This window comes from Triticum aestivum, chromosome 7A (assembly GCF_018294505.1).
Source record: "Triticum aestivum cultivar Chinese Spring chromosome 7A, IWGSC CS RefSeq v2.1, whole genome shotgun sequence".
Classification (NCBI taxonomy): domain Eukaryota; kingdom Viridiplantae; phylum Streptophyta; class Magnoliopsida; order Poales; family Poaceae; genus Triticum; species Triticum aestivum.
This window is the reverse complement of record NC_057812.1, coordinates 290,559,261-290,581,934: the sequence shown is the minus strand read 5'-3', so window position 1 is coordinate 290,581,934 and position 22,674 is coordinate 290,559,261.

The window sequence follows — 22,674 nt, the reverse complement described above, 5'->3', positions numbered from 1 at the left end:
ACTTCATGGGTATGCTGAAAATGTCCTCCCGGTCTAGGGGTAAAGCGTGGCTTCTGCTGAGCTCCTGAATTATACTTTCCTTGTCCATACTTCCTCTTGCGGTTCTCAATTTGCTGCTGCTTCCCTTCAATCATAAGAGCACGGTCTACCAACTCCTGGTAGTTGTTGAAGGTGGCTACCATCAACTGCATACTCAACTCATCATTCAGTCCTTCCAGGAATTTCTCCTGCTTAGCTGCATCCGTAGCAACGTCATCTGGGGCATAACGTGCTAGCTTACTAAACTCCTCCACATACTGGCCAACTGTCCGTCCTCCTTGGCGCAAGTTACGAAACTCACGCTTCTTCATGGCCATTGCTCCTGCTGAAACATGGGCAGTACGAAAAGCCTGCTGAAACTGGTCCCATGTGACAGTGTCGACTGGGAAGGTGGCTGTGAAATTCTCCCACCAGGATGCTGCGGGTCCTTCTAACTGATGTGCGACAAAGTTCACCTTCTCCGTATCTGTGCATCCTGCTGTGGTCAACTCCCTAGCTGTCTTGCGGAGCCAATCATCTGCTACTATCGGCTCGGTGCTACTGGAAAACACCGGCGGATTCAGCCTAAGAAAACGGGCTAAGTGGTCAACAGGTGGTGGTGGTGGTGGTGGGTTGTTGTTGTTGTTCCCCTGATTCTGATTCTGAACTAGCAACTGCATCAAGGTGTTCTGCTGCTAGATCAACTGGGTGAGCTCCGGCGGAAAGGCAAATCCGGGGTCACGTCTCGGAGGCATCTGAGGGTTTAGAAAAGATGAGATATAAGAATAGAGGGGGTCTAAAGAGAAAACACTACCCATATGCACATGAGGCAAAAGCAAACAATTCACTTCATTCAATCAAACAAAGGCATACAATCGATCTATCTATCGCAAAAGTGCTCGGACTACTATATTTACATGGTGGACTACTACTACTGATGAGGTGGTCTACTAGAAACATTCTACGGTTGTTGACTCCATGATATCTGCTCCAGCTTCATCAACATAGTCATCATCGCTACTATCTGCTTCCGAGTCGGTGCCGTCGATGATGATGTAGTCTTCCGGGCTAATCTCCTTGGGTTCTTCGTCTTCATCTACTGGTGTCGGGCCTCCCATAAATATTCCAATCTTCTTGATCAGGTCGTCATTCTTCTCCACCAATACTTCAATTTCTTCTTCATAATCTTCACGTGTAGCCTTGAGTTCTTCCTCCAGTTCCTTGATTCTAGTCTTAGTCTTCTTCAGATCTATCATGTCGGCGCACATCTGATTCTCCTGTCGTCGAATGTGATGGTTTAACTCCTGGATAAAAGCTGCAATTGATCTATCTTTCCTGGTGCTGATCATCTCCCAGTGTTCATCTCGGCGCCCACAAATCTGGTAGATAGTATCCTTGAGATCCTTGCGGTAGACTTCTCCAATGCGTCCCATGGCGATGTGAGCTGCCATACTCTTTCCTAGACTCCAAGTTGGTGCATCAAAAGAAAACTCTATGGGCTCAGTGACTGGCATGAACGTCCTTCCTGGAACTTGAACTTGAATCATCCAGCGCTCTTCTTCAGGTAAAGTGGCGTTGTAGGTTCCCGTGAAGCTTGGTACTCCTATGTTCAGGTATCTAGTGACTTCCTTCAAGTGGCGTCCAAAGGGTGTATCTTCATCTGGTTGTGTGAACTTGTTCCTTGCATCCGCCATCCTAAAGAGTAGAAAAGATGAGAAGTCAGAAGAGAAGAGAGTGGGTAGTGATCTAGGTCTCTTAGCTTAGTGGTCGTGTCCTACAGTCAGCGTGTGCTCTGATACCATCTCTGTAGCGACCAGACCTCAAACAGTCTGATCTCTGTGCTCCGGTGTCATCCCTGGATCAGTAATGCTGACACCACACAGTACTCGAAGGATTTATAGCAGAGTAGCAATCACACACTTATTACATCGAGTGTCTCAAAAGAGAACTTATTACAATAAATATGGCTTAAGGCCATCTAATAACGATAACAGCGGAAGGCTTGGAAGATAAGTGAGTCCATCAACTCCAACGGCATCACTGAGTATAGAACCACGACCTAAAAACTCCTTATTCGTCGTCTGAAAAGTCTGCAACATTAACGTTGCAGCCCGAGAACGGGTCAGCACATGGAATATGCTGGCAAGGTAACACATAGGGAGTAATGGAATGAAACAACTATACTATATGCATATTTGGCTGGTGGAAAGCTCTATGGTTACAGTTTTTGCGTAAAGCCAATTTTTCCCTACTTCAAAGGAATAAATTTAATTACTATCATGGTGGTTGTTAAACATTGAGAATGGTTGACAGCATTCTCAATCCCAATTAAGCATCATCATTTAACAAACCCAACAAAATTAACTTTAGAGTAACATGTTGAGATTCACATGATAATCCAGGTACTAGATACTCAAGATGTCCATAACCGGGGACACGGCTAACCATGATTAGTTTATTACACTCTGCAGAGGTTTGCGCACTTTTCCCCACAAGACTCGATCGCCTCCGTTGGATTTCTCGCACTACATGGTGTTTGAGAAACGGATGACCGAGACACAGTCTTTCAGAAATGCTAGCACCTTACGATGGATAGACCGGTACACCTACTTTCCCCTACATCTGCTAGTCTACCCTGTAAGAGTTCGCACGACTTAATCAACTATGCCAGAGCCCATAATGGCTTGTGGCTGCACACGGAAGTTTCTAGTATGAATAATCTCATGATCCCTTTGAGCCTGGGTGGCGGTCCAAAAGAAAAACAGGCAAGTCCTGGAATACCCAGGTGCCTCAATCCACCCAGATGTGTGTTTAGGTTGCCACCTTAGATAAACCATTAATTAACAATCTCACATCTGTCATGGATATCACTCACCCAATCCACGTCTACTAGCATAGCATGGCATAATAAGCAAACGTAGAAATAACTCCCAAAGGTTTGATAATAAACAGGTAATAGGTACTACCTCATCTACTTCCCATCCCACAATTTAATTAGATCCTAATCATGCAATGTGTGAGGATTGATCTAATGCAATAAAATTGGGTTGTAGAAAAAGGTATGATCAAAGTGTTACTTGCCTTGCTGATGATCCGCAAAACCTAGAGATTCAAAGTAATAGGCGGCGCACTACGGGTATTCTATCGCAGACAAACAAACAAGCATACAATAAGTACTCATCTAATGCACAGGTAAAACTCAAATAGAAGATCTAACCAGAAAGTTCAACTTAAGAACCCTGGTTTGCAAAAAGAATCAAATCGAACGTGGCAAAAGAAATCAAACGACGAAAGAAATCAACTTCGTTCTAGTAATCTGGATCTAAGTCAAATTTTACAGTAGCAAAAACTTATTTAAGTTGATTATTCGGAAAGAGGGTTTCGAGACGAAACTCCAGGGGCTTGAATCGCCTGATTCCGATAAACGAGCGAAAAGTTATACTAAAACGAAAATCGGATCAGAAATCGCGATCAGAAAATAACCGCGGAAAATCCGACGAAAAAGAAAAACGACGAACAGATTAATCGCTAATTAACCTAATCTAAAAATAATTAAAATAATATTAAAATAAAAAAATTTGAAAATAAAACCGACGAAAAATAAAATATTATTTTTTTAAAAAAATCGGCACGGAAGTCGAGGCGGCGGCGAACCTCGGGCGGCGTGCAACTCCGGCGAGTCGGCGGCGGGTCCGGCGGCGGCGGCTGCGGGCTAGGGTTTTGGGCGCGGGCGCGGTTATGGGCTGGGGCGCCGGGTGCCTCGCTATTTAAAGGCGCCCCCGGGCGGAGTCCCGCTCGGGTACGGCCCATAGTCGGTTTCGTTTTTTTAATAATTACGCTCGGAAGAAAAATAAAAAGAAATACTAAACGGACTCCAAAAATCATGATATAAATTTTTCCTGGTTTATAAAATCAAGCCTGATAAAGTGAACATTTATTTGGGCCCAAAATACAACTTTGAAAAACGCGTATTTTTCCTAAATTCAATTAAAAATACCGAAAAACTCCGAAATAAATCTTATTTGATTTTTTATTAAATCCTCAATATTTCTATATTTTGGGAAAGTCATTTTATTCCCTCTCTCATATTTTTGTAATAGAAATAATTGATGATAAAATAAATAAAATCAAATGATCCTGTTTACAAAATTTGAGAAAACTCAAATATGTAAATAACGAAATCCCCAACTCTCTCCGTGGGTCCTTGAGTTGCTTAGGATTTTCTAGGATCAAAACCAAAAGCAAAATAAAATATGATATGCATGATGATCTAATGTATAACATTCCAAATTGAAAATTTGGGATGTTACATTTACACATTCACCTAAATGGCAGTGCCATATAAGTGCACTATCATATACTTGCATCTTTTGCTCAATATTATGAATGTGTGACACTAATCGATTCATAACCATTATATTGAGTGTAGACCAAAGTTTACAGAAATAGACCAACAATTTCTCCTAATAATAAGATGATAACATGATCCAATCTAATGCTCAACGAAACACAAATAACATTTATTTTAGGTCAACATAATCCGAAGTAAAGGAGTTGCATGTGTCTTATCACCTTGAATCACTTTAAAACATCGTACCTTGCCTCACTGTCTCTTATTTGTAACTCCTATTTCAAGTTACTAATCATAGCAATTGAACCACTATCAAATACCCAAGGCCTACTATGAATACTAGTAAAGTACACATCAATAACATGTATATCATATATAATTTTGTTCACTTTGCCATCCTTCTTATCCGCCAAGTATTTGGGGCAGTTTCGCTTCGAGTGACCATTTTCTTTGCAGTAGAAGCACTCAGTTTCAGGCTTAGGTCTAGCTTTGGGCTTCTTCACGGGAGTGGCAACTTGCTTGCCATTCTTCTTGAAGTTCCCTTTCTTTCCCTTGTCCTTTTACTTGAAACTAGTGGTCTTGTCAACCATCAACACTTGATGTTTTTTCTTGTTTTCTACCTTCGCCAATTTAAGCATCGCGAAGAGCTTGGGAATCGTTTCCGTTATCCCTTGCATATTATAGTTCATCATGAAGTTCTAGTAACTTGGTGATAGTGAATACAGAAGTCTGTTAATCACTATATTATCTGGAAGATTAACTCCCACTTGATTCAAGTGATTGTAGTACTCAGACATTCTGAGCACATGCTCACTAGCTGAGCTATTCTCCTCCATCTTGTAGGCAAAGTACTTGTCAGAGGTCTCATACCTCTTGACTCGGGCATGAGTCTGAAATACCAATTTCAGCTCTTGGAACGTCTTATATGCTCCGTGGCGTTCAAAATGTTTTTGAAGTCCTGGTTCTAAGCCGTAAAGCATGGCGCACTAAACTATCAAGTAGTCATCATACCGAGCTTTGCCAAACGTTCATAACGTCTGCATCTGCTCCTGCAATAGGTCCGTCACCTAGCGGTGCATCAAGGATATAATTCTTCTATGCAGCAATGAGGATAATCCTCAGATCATGGAGCTAGTCCGCATCATTGCTACTAACATCTTTCAACATAGTTTTCTCTAGGAACATATTAAAAATAAAACAGGGGAGCTATACGCGAGCTATTGATCTACAACATAGATATGTAAAACTATCAGGACTAAGTTCATGATAAATTAAAGTTCAATTAATCATATTACTTCAGAACTCCAACTTAGATAGACATCCCTCTAATCATCTAAGTGATCACGTGATCCATATCAACTAAACCATGTCCGATCATCACGTGAGATGGAGTAGTTTTCAATGGTGAACATCACTATGTTGATCATATCTACTATATGATTCACGCTCGACCTTTCGGTCTCAGTGTTCCGAGGCCATATCTGCATATGCTAGGCCCGTAAAGTTTAACCTGAGTATTCTGCTTGTGCAAAACTGGCTTGCACCAGTTGTATGTGAACGTAGAGCTTATCACACCCGATCATCACGTGGTGTCCCGACACGATGAACTGTAGCAACGGTGCATACTCATGGAGAACACTTATACCTTGAAATTCAGTGAGAGATAATCTTATAATGCTACCGCCGTACTAAGCAAAATACGATGCATAAAGGATAAACATCACATGCAATCAATATAAGTGATATGATATGGCCATCATCATCTTGTGCCTTTGATCTCCATCTCCAAAGCACCGTCATGATCACCATCATTACCGGCTTGACACCTTGTTCTCCATCGTAGCATCGTTGTCGTCTCGCCAACTATTGCTTCCATGACTATTGCTACCGCTTAGTGATAAAGTACAGCAATTACATTTCATACAATAAAGCGACAATCATATGGCTCCTGCCAGTTGCTGATACAACAATTTCATACAACCGTGTTACAAAACATGATCATCTCATACAACAATTTATATTAACCATATCACATCACAACATGCCCTACAAAAACAAGTTAGACGTCCTCTACTTTGTTGTTGCAAGTTTTACGTGGCTGCTACGGGCTTAGCAAGAACCATTCTTACCTACGCATCAAAAAACCACAACACGTCATAGTGATTGCTTTTTGATCTTCAGAAAGAATCCTATTCATTGAATCCGATTCAACTAAAGTTGGAGAAACTGGCACCCGCCAGTCACCTGTGTGCAAAGCACGTCGGTAGAACCAGTCTCATGAAAGCAGTCATGTAATGTCGGTCCGGGCCGCTTCATCCAACAATACCGCCGAATCAAGAAACAACTTGTGACGGCAAGAAATATGTCTATACCCACGCCCACAACTCATTTGTGTTCTACTCTTGCATATAACATCTATGCATAAACCTGGCTCCGATACCACTGTAGGGTTGCGTAGCATTTCAAAAAAATTCGTGCGATCACGCAAAATCTATCTAGGAGATGCATAGCAACAAGAGGAGAGAGTGTGTCTATGTACCCTCGTAGACCGAAAGCGGAAGCGTTTATCAACGCGGTTGATGTAGTCGTACACCTTCACGATCCGTCACGATCAAGTACCGAACGTACGGCACCTCCGCGTTCAGCACACGTTCAACTCGATGACGTCCTCGCCTTCTTGATCCAGCAAGAGGGGCGAAGTAGTAGATGAGTTCCGGCAGCACGATGGCGTGGTGGCGATGTTGGTGAAGAACAATCTCCGCACGGCTTCACCTAAGCACTACGAAAACTATGACAGATGATAAACTAGAGGGGACGGGGTTGCCGGCACACGACTTGGTGTTTCTTGATGTGTCTTGGGTGCTAGCCCTGCCCCTCTATTTATATGTTGAGCCCTGGGGTCGAAACTTGGAGTAAAAGCCTCCTCAAAGTCGGTTTTTCCCGAAAGGCAAGAGTCCCACTCGGACTCCAGGACCAAACGCCAACATCCTTGGTGTCTGGCCCAGACCCCATGGGCCTCGGCATCTGGCCCAGTGCTAGACGCCAGGGTCTTCGGCGTTTGGCCTCTGACCTCCGCAAAACTATCATTTGCACCGACCTATAGCCCTGTGGGCCTGACCCCTTGGCCTAACCATATCATCCAATATATGAATCTTTACCTCCGAACCATTTCGGAGCTCCTCGTCATGTTTGTGATCTCATTCGGGACTCTGAAGAACATTCGGTCACCAACATACATAACTCATATAATACTATATCGTCAATGAACGTTAAGCGTGAGGACCCTACGGTTTCGAGAACTATGTAGACATTACCGAGACACCTCTCCGGTTAATAACCAATAGCGGAACCTGGATGCCCATATTGGCTCCTACATATTCTACAAGATCTTTATCGGTCGAACCTTATGACAACATATGTAATTCCCTTTGTCATCGGTATGTTACTTGCCCGAGATTCGATTGTCAGTATCTCCATACCTAGTTCAATCTCGTTACCGGCAAGTCTCTTTACTCGTTTCGTAATGTATCATCCCGCAACTAACTCATTAGTCACATTGCTTGCAAGGCTTATTATGATGTGCATTACCGAGAGGGCCTAGAGATACCTCTCTGATACTCGGAGTGACAAATCCTAATGTCGATCTATGCCAACCCAACAAACACCTTCGGAGATACCTGTAGAGCATCTTTATAATCACCCAGTTACGTTGTGACGTTTGATAGCACACAAGGTATTCCTCCGGTATCCGGGAGTTGCATAATCTCATAGTCAAAGGAATATGTATAGGTCATCATGAAAACAATAGCAATAAAACTAAATGATCATTAATGCTAAGCTAACGAATGGGTCTTGTCCATCACATCATTCTCTAATGATGTGATCCCGTTCATCAAATGAGAACACATGTCTATGGTCAGGAAACTTAACCATCTTTGATTAACGAGCTAGTCTAGTTGAGGCATACTAGGGACACTCAGTTTTGTCCATGTATTCACACATGTACTAAGTTTCCGGTTAATACAATTCTAGCATGAATAATAAACATTTATCATGATATAAAGAAATATAAATAACAACTTTATTATTGCCTCTAGGGCATATTTCCTTCACCCACTACCCGAGATCCACTAGTTTTAGCACCGACACTCAGCTGCTACTATTACATTCTCGTAGCTATCCCTACCTTATAGAGATGGTGCCTAATGCCAGTGCGTCCCACAGAGCATCTACAATTTGCCTCCCCAATCCCACATATATGCCCGGGAGAACGTGCCGGTCACTGACTGGTCATGAAAATGCAACCGAGATAGACACGTCATACCTGACACACATGTCCGGGTTGACCGGAACCCCTCATATACAACCAAAATCTGGAACGGATATGGGAAGGCCTAGGCACGCTCGGCCGTGTCCGCCACATCGTATTCAGCCCACGCTGGCCCACGCTGGCCCACCCTAACCCCACATATATTCATCCCTATCAGCTCCCCGGAGCAAACCCTAGCCACTCCACTTCACCTCCAAGCTCCCTTTCGGTGATGTCCGGCCTTCTCCAGCATGGCAGGCAGTGGATCCACGTCCTCGGTTTACCTGGTATATGGACTATGACCTCATCCCATGTGGGCCCAAGGAGCAGAAGGCCATCCGCATTGCTCTCTGCTACTCCCAGGAGGGGACCGCTAGATAGCTTTGGACTTGATCCGACGGGAATCCATTGTGCCTACCCAAATTGCGCTTTGATCCGACGCTAGGCATGTCATCGATGCCTTGCTAGAGGTCGCGCAGTCACTCTGGCGCTCCAACACCATGGCGTAGACACAAACCTTTGTTGGCTCGCTGAGTCAGAGGTAAATGTCCGCATTGATGGCCTATCGTCAAGGGATGCTAGTATGGCATAGTGTGCCCGCCATGCGAGGAAAAGGGTGTGGGAAGCCGTGAAAGCCCTCGTGGCAGAGGCTTGCTGCTGTTGGGATATCATCAAATATGACTTGTTGCTTGCCTTCCAAAGGCTTTTTGACCTGAACGCTCGATCTCTTCACCGTTGCAATGACTCTCTCGTTGTGTTGATCCCAAAGAAAAAGGACCCAGCGGAGATTGGAGATTCCAGACCCATTTGCCTACTCCATAGCATCGTCAAAATTTTCATGAAGTTGTTGGCACGTAGACTAGCCCCGGTGCTAGATCAGCTGGCCAGTCCTTGTCAAAGCGCCTTCATCCGCGGAAGATGCATTTAGGACAACTTTCTTTATGTGCAGCGCCTTGCCTGGCACTTCCACCGCTCGCTTTACCTTGACTATACTGCTCAAGTTGGATATTGCCAAGGCATTTGACACGGTCTCCTGGGCATACCTGCTGGATATGATGGAAGCCCGTGGTTTTGGCTTCGGATGGCGTGACTGGATGGCCATGATCTGGGCCTCCTCCTCATCGATGATTTTGGTGAATGGTGTCCCGACTGAGCGTATCTGGCATAAATGTAGGCTTCGCCAAGGCGACCCCATGTCTCAGGTGCTATTCATCCTAGCAATGGAGCCGCTCCATTGGTTGCTAGAGCTCGCCACTTCCAATGGTTTCCTGTCTAAACTCCGTGGCAGGAAAGCTACTTTCCGTGCGTCCTTATATGCTGATGATGTAGCCCTCTTTGTAAATCCTCTCAAAGATGATATCAAGATGGTTGGTCATATTCTCGAGGCCTTTGACACAGCGACGGGACTAAAAACAAATTTTTCCAAGAGCGCTGCCATGCCAATAAGATGCTCGTAGCTGGATCTCCAGGAGGTGCTGCAACCGATCAAGGTCCTGGTGGCTCCTTTCCCATCAAGCTACCTTGGGATGCCCCTGTCCCTTTGGTCTCTCCAGAAATTAGACTTCCAGAAATTCATGGACTCATACGATGGTAAACTTGCTGGTTGGATTGGGAATCTTCTCTCCAAGGATGGTAGGCTGGCCCTTGCTCGTTCGGTGCTGTGTGCGTTGCTGGTATACATGATCACGGTACACCCCTTCCTGAAATGGCTGTTGCTTTGGATCGATAAGCGCACTAGAGCCTGGGTCTGGTGGGGCTTGGAGACATGCCATGGCGGTCACTGCAGGGTCAGCCGGGACAAAGTGTGTAGACCTCGCAACCTTGGAGGCCTTGGTTTGCTAAACATGCAGAAATTTGGATTAGCATTATGTCTTTGGTGGCTCTGGTTCTGGTGGGCTGACCAGCCTCGCACTTGGGCTGGCATGCCGATGCCTTGCTCGGACAAGGAGTTCTCTATCTTCGCCTCCGCCAGGACGGTCCGCATCGAAGATGGTTGCACAACCCTTTTTTGGTTCGATGCATGGTTGGATGGCATGGCTCCCCGAGATTTGGCTCCCTCCCTTTTTGCCATTTCCTACAGGAAGAGGAGGACAATGGTTGTGGCTATGAGCAATTCTACATGGTTGCGGGATCTCTCTCATGGTTTTCGAGATGATATGCTCGACGAGTTCATTGATCTGTCTGCACGGCTACAACGCGTCACGATACAGCATGGCGTCAGGGACTCCATCATTTGGAAACTGACCTTGGACGGAGTCTACTCGGCTCGTTCGGCATATCAGTTATTGTTCTCTGGATTTGAGGAGTCAGTGTTTTCGAAGCTGATCTGGAGGGTGCGAGCACCACTGAACTGCAAATTATTCATGTGGACGGCTGTTCAACACCGGGTACTGACGGCGGATGTGTTACTCTCACGAGGATGGGAAAATAGCTATTTTTGCCCTCTTTGCTTACGGAACCTGGAGACGCTGGACCACCTAGTCCGAGAATGCCCCTGGTCGCTCAGTCTATGGACGTCCTTAGCTCCTCTTGCTCAGCTCCAGACCCTGGATCCGACGACTTGGCATGCTGTAACTACTACCGCAGATTGGTTAGCTGGCCTCTCAGATGACCTCTCTAGAAAAGATATGGCTGCAGCAAAGGCGTTGGCCATGCTTGTTTGTTGGGAGATTTGGCGTGAACGCAATCGACGGATTTTTGATAAGAAAGAGCTCTCCGTTAGTAATGTACTGGTCTTGATCAGGGACGAGGCCTCTGTCTGGAAGCTGTCTGGTTGTCCCATCCAATTCGACCCAGGCTGAGGCTGCCGCATTCGATACTTGGGGTCTTCTTGCAAAGCAGAGCCCCGGCTGGTCCACTGCTGCTCTCTGTAGTAGCCCTTTTCCCCTTCATTCTCGTTTCTTGGTTGCTTTCTCTATTTTCGGCCCTTGCAGCTGATCTCTTTGTGCTTAGCCTTTTGGCAACCCCTTCTGCAATGGAATCTTAGCAGTTCTCCTGCTAACTTTCAAAAAAATATGTTTTGTTTAACACGTTACAGACACACGCTCCATAGACGCTTCATACGCACATACTCCCTCCCTCCTTCCTAAAAGTCTTTTTTTAAGATTCTAATATGGACTACATACGAAGCAAATGAGTGAATCTACACTTCAAAATATGTATATATTGATCTGTATGTAGTTCATATTCAAATATCAAAAAGACTTATATTTAAAAACGGATGTAATACATTCATCTCTATAAACGCATCTACGCACATCCTGTCTGTATGAACATTCTCCGAGAGACTGACGCGCACATCATCTTAAGATTGAGGAAGTCGACACTGACTTCTTCGTAGTCGACGGAAACGTCTCTTCCCACTGAATGCACTTCATCGGAAGGTCGGAATAAATACAGGAAAATACGAGCATCGATGTCAACTCTAGAACTTCAGTCTTATTGGGCTAGGGATACCACTGTCCTCCTAACCATCAAATCATAGGTTGCTTCGCAGAAAAAAATCACATGTTGCTTTGCTATGTTCCAAAATGTTAAGGCCTTCTTTGGTTCTTTTTTCAAGAAAACTTTTGATCTATTCATCAACTATTAAGGTAGTGTAAAATTTTAAAAACATCAAAAGTAAAATAATATATACATGTCCATTGACCAGCTCATGACGACTACAAATACTAGAGCAAGCCAAAGGTGCGTTGCAGTCATCGTCCCTCCCTCATCAGAGCCATGCAAATATTATTGTAGTAGACAGTGAGGAAGACGTCGTACTAAGGCCTCAAAAGGACCAGCGCACCAAAACAGTAAACGCGGCCGAGGAACAGAAGCGAAGATCGGAAGGGTCCAACTCGCGCACACACAGATATATACGAACGAAGACCGGATCCAGCGAATCCACCAAAGACAAACCTACTGTGGAGGGAGGTGTAGCCAACATACTTGTAACCCTAGATACCCCTTGTGCCTTTATATATTGAGGGGTTTAGTCTGTAGAGGCAAATTAGAACTCATTCATACAATCTCGAGGTAGATCATCATGTACTTTGTACCCTATCACAATCAATATAACAAGAGCATGACGTAGGGTTTTACCACTTCGGGAGGGCCCAAACCTGGATAAACATCGTCTTTCTCTACTTCCTGTTACCATTTAGGCGAGACCAACAGCTTAGGACCCACTACCCGAGATCCGCTAGTTTTAGCACCGACACTCAGTTGCTACTATTACATTCTCGTAGCTATCCCTACCTTATAGAGATGGCGCCTAATGCCAATGCATCCCGTAGAGCATCTACAATTTGCCTCCCCAAACCCACATATATGCCCGGGCGAACGTGCCGGTCACTGACTGCTCATGAAAATGCAACCGAGACGGACACGTCATACCTGGCACACACGTCCGGGTTGTGACGCCCGAATAATTAGGCTACAGTAGTCTTGCGTTAACGATGCCATGTCACCTCAGCTACTGTGTTAAACTCACGTCGGTTAGAAACCCAATTCAAACTTCAAATTTAAAATCAAGGCAAACATCAAAAGTTTTCAAACTTTAAAACTAAAATGTTCGAGAGGTGACAAATAATGCGTAGGTAATTATGGTGAAGAAAACATCTTTTTATAAAGTAGTTAAAAGCACTAGTTTAATAAAAACTACAGTAAAACTAATAGAATGCCTTTTAAATACTAAACAAATATAAACTAATAGTTTAGGGTGCCAAATCAATTATGGCAGTGTCATAAGTATTAGTACTAATTTAGGGGCTAGATTTATAATTTATAAAACAAAGGTAAAAATAAACAGGAAATAAATTGAAAAAGAGAAAGAAAAGAAAAACGAGCAAACAAAAAAACGAAAGGAAAAGAAAACAGGACCCCCCCTGCTGGGCCAAGTGGTCCAGCTGGCGTCAGCTGCCCGAACAGGCCGGCCCACCCCACGGCCCAGCCGCCCCCCCCCCACACTCCCTTAACCCCCCACCCGACCGAAACCCTAACCCACTGCCCACTCCCCACGCACCCCCCACTTTCCTCGATCCCCTTCTGGATCGAGATCGAGCACCCGCACCCGTCCTGCCATCGTCGCACCGACGCCACCCAGAGCGCCCCCGCCTCGCCGTCTCCTCGTCGCTCGACGCCCTGACGCCCCGTCCTCAACCTCCCCTTCCCCCATCTGGATCGGGCCACATCCCGACCCCTGGCGCTCACCCCTTCCGACCCCGCGCTCCTCGACACCGGCGCCCGTTCCAAGCGCCGCCCCGCTGCCGCTGTGGTCACGGCCTCGACGCGCCGTCGCCGACACCCATCGCCTCCCCGACCCCGAACCAGCGCACCGCCACCTCGACATCGTCGCTCTGGGCCTCGTCTGCGACCGCGCCGTCGCCGGACTCCCTCGTCCCCGTCGTCGTCGTCTGCCTCGTCCCCGCCGTCGTCGGATCACCTCGACCCTCCCCGAGCCCACTGCCGTCTCCCTACAACCCCGCCGTGAGCCTTGTCTGCCCCTCTTCTCTCCCCGTTACCAGATCCGGTCCGCGCTCGCACCCACCACACCTGCGCGTGCCCCGCCGCTCGCATCCCACGCCGTCGTCGATGTTCACGCTTAGTGCCCGGTGGCCACGCCCGCACCTCGCCCACGCGCCCCGCTCACCTGCCGCAGCTCTCGCGGCCGGCCGCGCCCCCTGGCCGCATGCCAGGCCCTAGGTCGTGCCACGCCGGTGCCTCTAATGCCTCGTCGAGGCCATGGCCTCCCCCGCACCCGGGGTCGCCCCTCCTCGGGCACGGACGCCCACGTCCGCAGCGCCCTGCGCTCGTCGACCCGCCACCACCGCCACCTTGTGCCGCCGCTCGCCGCTGCTGACCGCTGCTGGCGCCTCGCCGCGCCCAGACGGGCTCCGGCCTCAACGGGCGCCCACGCCCACACCCCGCGCCCGTTAACCCTGTTGGCCCGCTGGCCCTATGACAAGTGGGGCCTTAAGCCCCCAGAACATATTTAAAGAAAATAAAAATAAAGATAATTAATTAATTAATTAAAGAATTAATTGACTTAATTAATTTTGATTAATTAAACTAATCAAATAATTAAGCTAATTAAACATTAGTTATCTAATTAACCTGGTTAGTTAATTATCTAATTAATTAGGATGGTAGTGGGGCCCACCCCCTAATTAATACCAATTAGGTTAATTAGATTGTTTAATTAAAATGTGTCACTGACCAGTGGGACCCACTGGTCAGGTTGACCAGTCAACCCTGTTGACTATTGACGTCAGTATGACATCATGCTGATGTCATAAATACAATTTTGAATTAATTTAAATAATTAATTAAATGCCAGAAATTAATAAAATCTTTAGAAAATCATATATTTTAAACCGTAGCTCGGATGGAAAAACTTTGTACATGAAAGTTGCTCAGAACGACGAGACGAATCCGGATACGCAACCCGTTCGTCCGCCACGCATCCCTAGCATAGCAAACACGCAACTTTCCCCCTCCGGTTCGTTTGTCCGAAAACGCGAAACACCGGGGATACTTCCCGGATGTTTTCCCCCTTCACCGGTACCTCCTCGTACCGCGTTAGGGTACACCTAGCATCACGCTTTGTCATGTCATGCATTGTCATGCATCTGTTTGCATTGTATTTATTGTTTCTTCCCCCTCTTCTCTTGCTAGACACCGAGACCGACGCCGCTGCTACCCAGTACGACTACGGTGTTGACGACCCCTCTCTCTTGCCAGAGCAACCAGGCAAGCCCCCCCACCTTGATCACCAGATATCGCCTACTCTCCTCTATACTACTTACATTAGAGTAGTGTAGCATGTTACTACTTTCCGTTAATCCTATTCTAATGCATAGCCTGTCATTGTTGCTCCAGCTGTTGATACCTTACCTGCAATCCTAAATGCTTAGTATAGGATGCTAGTTTACCATCAGTGGCCCTACATTCTTGTCTGTCTGCCATGTTATACTATCGGTCCGTGATCACTTGGGAGGTGGTCACGGGTATATACTTATACATAATATATGATACTTGTGGTGATTAAAGTCGGGTCGGCTCGTAGGAGTACCCGCGAGTGATTCCGATGTTGGGGGCTGAAGGGGCAGGTGGCTCCATCCCAGTAGAGGTGGGCCTGAGTTCCCGAAGGCCCCCGACGGTTACTTTGTGGTGGAGCGACAGGGCAGGTTGAGACCACCTAGGAGAGAGTGGGCCTGGCCCTGGTCGGCGTTCGTGGTTATTTCAGAATAACACGCTTAACGAGATCTTGGTATTTGATCTGAGTCTGGCTACTGGCCTATACGCACTAACCATCTACGCGGGGACAGTTATGGGCACTCGACGTCGTGGTATCAGCCGAAGCCTTCGTGACGTCAGCGACTGAGCGGCGCGCCGGGTTGGACCGTGTAACGCAACTTCCTTTGAAATGGAGGTTGCTAGGTCTGCTCACCGGCCGCGTATGTAACGTGCAGGTGTGCAATGGGCGATGGGCCCAGACCCCTCCGCCATATGATTTAGACCGGCGTGCTGACCTCTCTATTGTGCCTAGGTAGGGCTGCGACGTGTTGATCTTCCGAGGCCGGGCATGACCCAGGAAAGTGTGTCCGGCCAAATGGGACCGAGCGTGTTGGGTTATGTGGTGCACCCCTGCAGGGAAGTTGATCTATTCGAATAGCCGTGTCCCTCGGTAAAAGGACGACCCGGAGTTGTACCTTGACCTTATGATAACTAGAACCGGATACTTAATAAAACACACCCTTCCAAGTGACAGATACAACAGGTGGTCGCTCTCTCATAGGGCGACGAGGGGAGGATCATCGGTTAGGATTATGCTATGCGATGATACTTGGTGAACTTACCATCTACTCTCTTCTCCTGCTGCAAGATGGAGGTTACCAGAAGCGTAGTCTTCGATAGGACTAGCTATCCCCCACTTATTCCGGCATTCTGCAGTTCAGTCCACATATGATAGCCTTTTCCACTTGATACCAATGCATACATATGTAGTGTAGCTCCTTGCTTGTGAGTACTTTGGATGAGTACTCATGGTTTCTTTGCTCCCCCTTTTTCCCCCTTTCTATACTCGATTGCTGCAACCAGACGTTGGAGCCCAGGAGCCAGACGCCACCGTCGACGACGACTACTACTACTCGGGAGGTGCCTACTACTACGTGCAGCCCGCTGACGATGACCAGGAGTAGTTTAGGAGGATCCCAGGCAGGAGGCATGCGCCTCTTTCGATCTGTATCCCAGTTTGTGCTAGCCTTCTTAAGGCAAACTTGTTTAACTTATGTCTGTACTCAAATATTGTTGCTTCCGCTGACTCGACTATGATCGAGCTCTTGTATTCGAGCCCTCGAGGCCCCTGGCTTGTAATATGATGCTTGTATGACTTATTTTATTTGTAGAGTTGTGTTGTGATATCTTCCCGTGAGTCCCTGATCTTGATCATACATGTTTGCGTGTATGATTAGTGTACGATTGAATTGGGGGCATCACACGGGCGGACCGGAACCCCTCATATACAACCAAAATCTGGAACAGATATGGGAAGGTCTAGGCGCGCCTGGGCGCGTCCGCCACATCGTATTCAGGCCACGCTGGCCCACCCTAACCCCATATATATTCATCCCTATCATCTCGCCGGAGCAAACCCTAGCCATTCCACTTCACCTTCAATCTCCCCTTCGGTGATGTCCGGCCTTCTCCAGCATGGCAGGCAGCGGTTCCACGTCCTCGGTTTACCTGGTATATGGACTCTGGCCTCATCCCATGTGGGCCCAAGGAGCAGAAGGCTGTCCGCATTGCTTTGTGCTACTCCTAGGAGGAGACCGCTAGATAGCCGTTGGACTTGATCCGACGGGAATCCATTGTGCCCACCCAAATTGTGCTTTGATCCGACGCTAGGCATGTCATCGATGCCTTGCCAGAAGTTGTGCAGTCACTCTGGCGCTCCAACACCATGGCGTAGGCACAAACCCTTCGTTGGCTCACTGAGTCGGAGGTAAATGTCCGCATTGATGGCCTATCATCAAGGGATGCTAGTATGGCACAGTGTGCCCGCCATGCGAGGCAAATGGTGTGGGAGGCCGTGAAAGCCCTCGTGGCAGAGGCCGTTGAGGTGTTGTCACATGCTGCGGCGCCACTATGGGTGACTGATAACCCGTAGCGCCACAAATGCGTTGGGGTGGACATGTTCGGCTTCGACCATGACAGATTCCTCGTGGGCCTCACGTCGACCGGCAATGTGCGGGCCACAAGCTCCGACGAGGAAAAGTAGGGCATTGTAGACAGCGGTGCCTTGATTCCTGTGAGCTAGTCCATCTCACATGACCTATGCTACATTGCTAGCAACCGCGCCTTCACTTCGAGGTGCCCAGTCGGCCGCCGGACATGAAAACGACTATGGCACCGGTGAAGTTTATATTACGTTTTACGTTGCATGTAGTTGTATGGATTTGAACTATGATCGGTAATTGTTCGTGGACGCATCGGCGCACCCGAAAACGAATTTGCTGTATGTGGCTGTAGATGCTCTCACGTGCTTGGATTGGTTAAATGGGAGGGGAAAGGCACCCTTACTTATGGAAGTACGACATCTATAGACTGTTGCTAGGTTTCATAAGAGCATTTACAACCCGACTTGGCGAATCCGGCAACCTATACGCCCGCGGGCGCGTCTGCAGACAGCGTCGGGCGGCCCCTTATTTGGGCTGCCACCCATGCACACACACCTTAAATGCGGATGTTCAAATTCATGAAATTTATGCACGTGGATCATGCAATACAAATTATACAAATTCAATAGTTCGAAACAAATACGGCGAAGTAAAACAAATCATAGTTCAACAATCTGGACATGTCAAAATAAAATTAGTGTCCACGCTGGCCGGATCACTCGTTGGATGCCATCCATGCCATCTTCTCCGAGGCGATCCTTGCATCCTGCTATGCCTGCATTCAGGCCGCCTACTCTGCCCACATCCTTGCCGCATGCACCACTGCTACCATAGCCACCCTCGCCGTCTCATACCACCTACGGTCGTTGATCTCCTTCTTCTTCGCCACAAGCCACTTCTTTTTATGCTCATCCAAGAGGCTTTCGACCGCCAACATTATCTTCCCATCCTCCGCATCCCGTGCGATTTGCAACCTCTACTTCTCAAGCTCAATCTTTCCAAATGTCTTGGCCTTCTCGATCTCCCATTTTATCGTCACCTCTTGCTTCTCCAACTCGATATTCTCCCTCTCCACTTTCAGCTTCTACTTCGCCCTTTTCCAGTCGCAATCCACCCTCTCCTTTTGCGCATCCAACATGAGCTTGTATCTCTCCTCTTTTTTGTTCTCCCCCATCGGAAAAATTCCCGTCCATGTGGAGGACGTTTTTGTAGCCATGGCGTCACGGGAGGCCCTTGCCTTCTCCCACTTGTTTCCCATGACTTGCTGGTTATCCTTAGACATGAAGGCTCTTCCATTCTCGACTACAACATCTTCCTCTTCTTCATCCAACCCAATTGATTGGTGGAAGCTTGAGCTATCATTCCTCTTCTTGTCGGCCTTGAGATCGGCCACAAGCTGTGTCCACTTTGGTTTTCCATTCAATACCACCCAACAATGGCTAAAACCAAATGGCTTCTTCACCGTTTCTTGATACATAGTGGCCGCCACCACCGTCTAGCAAACAAAATATGTATGAGCATGAAAATGCAACAAAAACAAGCATATGCAAATGATGGCAAGATAAAGTAATTTAGTTTACATGAGTTGCCACTCCCATCCCACTTTGAGGGCGGCCAAGCACTTGTGAATAGTAGCTGGCGTACTTATTCACTCCCCCTTGAATGATCCCCCATTGATGTTGGAGAGATGTCACATTGCGGTTCATGACAATAGGATGCAGCTCCACATATTGGTTTTGTTCACGGTATTCCTTCGAAATCTTCTCCCAATACTTGTTCACCTTTTGCTCCATACAGCATATTAAATCCATTGTTGTTGCCAACCAAGCTTTGACCAACAACATATTCTCAAAATTTCAGAATGTCAGACCTCTTGCCTTTCCCGTATTTGCCTTCTTATTCTTCTTGCTTGGATTGGGATTTGATGTTGTCCCAACTTAAAATGAAGGGTCAGATGGATCCCCCAATTCGCAGTCCATTTGGGTCAGATCATCATTATCATTGATCATGTCCGGCATGATGAACTCCTAATTGATTATGGTTTCCAAGCATTCATCATGTCTGAAATGAATTAGCGGTAATGCAAAACATTTAACTTGGCACATGCAAATTTGATCCAACAGGAGCAACAAGAACATTCCGTCAAACAGGTCGTGGGCAGCCCGGGCACCACCAGTGCCTGTGGTTGCCCGCGCCCAAACCAACTGTGGCGAGTGACAGATGTCCACCACCGACATATGTGTGGACAGAAAGCTCTCTGGAATGCTCCAGCAGGCCGTCGGATCCTCCTCTGCCCCAACCTAGTCTGATGGCGCGATCCTTGTCGATGTCTTGATGGATGGTGCGAGGTCTTGGGCATGATGGGGGGAGTGGACAACTGCTAGTCCAGTGTAGCGCCCAAGATGCGATTCTATCCCAATCACGTGATGAACTCATGATTGGGGCACAACCGCATTTTGAGCGCTTTGCAAGGTGGATATCATTACAACATACCATGTACTGAATAGATGAGAATACAAGATAAAGGCTCACACTTGCCACAATCCACAACATGAATACATCAATACATAGCAATCATCATACAGAAGAGCGGGATCCGACTACAGATGAAATCAAACAAAAAAGAAGAACGACATCCACCCTGCTAATCCCAGGCTCCCCGACCCGGAACCTAATCCCTTGACCGAAGAAGAAGAAGAACTCCGAAAGCAATCAAGCATTGCTCTCACGTCAAATCATCGCGTTACCTGTACCTGCAACTGTTGTTGTAGTAAACTGTGAGCCACGAGGACTCAGCAATCCCATTACCATGGGTATCAAGACTAGCAAAGCTTAATGGGTATGGAATGGATAAGTGGTGAGGTTGCAGTAAGCGACTAAGCATTACATGGTGGCTATCTTATGAGTACAAGATTAAGATGAGAAACTACGCAACGGTCGCAAACTAGTAATGATCAAGATGTGATCATGAACTACTTACGTTCAAACATAACCCCACCGTGTTCTCTTCTCGAACTCACTCAAAAAGACACGCTCACGGTTACGCACGTGGTTGGTGTGTTTTAAGTCGAATCTGGTGTCAAGTTCTCTACAACCGGATATTAAAAACTCCCATCTGCCACATAACCGTGGGCACGACTCTCGAAAGTTTAAACCCTGCAGGGGTGTCCCAACTTAGCCCATGACAAGCTCACGATCGGCGGAGACAATCCTCCATCTTGGGACCCTCCGATCAGACTCGGAATCCCAGTGCACAAGACATTTCGACAATGGTAAAACAAGTCCAGCAAGACCTCCCGGCGTGCCAACACCCTGATAGTAGCCGCGCGTATCTCGTCTCAGGGCACGTCCGGATGAGCAGTACGTACGGCAACCGAAAACCCCGGGTGAAGGGGTGGCACCGCAAGTGGCTCTGTTTGGGACCAACACCATCAGCATTGGCCCCCTTGTATTATGTTGAAAGAATCCTCGGGGACGTGACCCCCCTATGATAATTAATTAATTATCAGGTTTAGTTATTATGTTGGGCAAATGGTAAAACCAATGTTGGGCCTTGCTGGAAGAGTTTTATTCAAAGCAAACTGTCAAGAGGGGCCCATAAACCCTCATCGTGTTAGGGGCGCAAAATCAAGGAACATAACACCAGTATGACGGAAACGAAGGCGGCAAGAGTGGAACAAAACACCAGGCAAAAGGCCGAGCCTTCCACCCTTTACCAAGTATATAGATGCATTAATTAAATAAGAAATATTGTGATATCCCATAATATCCATGTCCCAACATGAAACAGCCTGCAACTGCAACTGCAACTAGCAATGCTATAAGAGGGGCTGAGCAAAGCGGTAACATAGCCAAATAACGGTTTGCTACGATGGTGGAAAAGGTTAGAGGCTAGCATGGCAATTTGGGAGGCTTGATAAATAAGTGGTAGGTAGCGCGACATAGCGATAGCATCGAGACAACTAGCAAAGCAAAGATAGTAGTGGTATCCAAGGTGACGGTCATCTTGCCTGAAATCCCTCTAGGAAGAAGAACGAGTCCATGAAGTAGACAAACCAACGTAGTCGAATGGATCCTCACAATCACAATGAAACCGGAACTATCGAGAAGAAGCAACACCGGAAAGAAGCAAACAACATGGTAAACAACCATCACATAAACATGGCATGATGCACAATCAAGTATGATGCATGTCCATTTTAATAAGGCATGTCATGGCAAAGTGCAACAAACAATACTATAAGTTAAGTGGAGCTCAATATGCAACGAGTTGCATATTGACGAAACACCACATTCAAGTTAGTTAGTTCGATCTCGTTTAGGTACTCAACAATTTTAAATGTTGATTAACATGGCATGAGATGAAGCATACGTAAACTACACATTTTAGGCAATTTAAATGAGGCCGGAAATAAGAAACAATAATTCCGGAGAAACCCCATATGCATATTTTGAATCTAATGCAAAGAACAATGTTAAACATTTTAAATGTTGTTATCATGATGCAGATGACATATGCAAGTTATATGCAATTTTTATGAAAATGTTGAATATGATAGGGAGAATTTGTCACCATGGCGGAAAGAAAGGGGTGCCACGACAACGACAACAAAAATGGTGCCACGGGAACATTCCGATGATCCGACAACTCATTGAGATACTGGTGCAAAAGAGCAAGTGTGCGGATGTGCGGAACATGCTAGAGATGGTGTGGTGATCCCGGTTACTGGGTTCCCACGAGCCGACGCATGGCAAATGGGGAGGACCGAGCAATGACAACTCGGACACGGTGCAAACACGAGCATCTCATACAACACACATGCATTCATTCA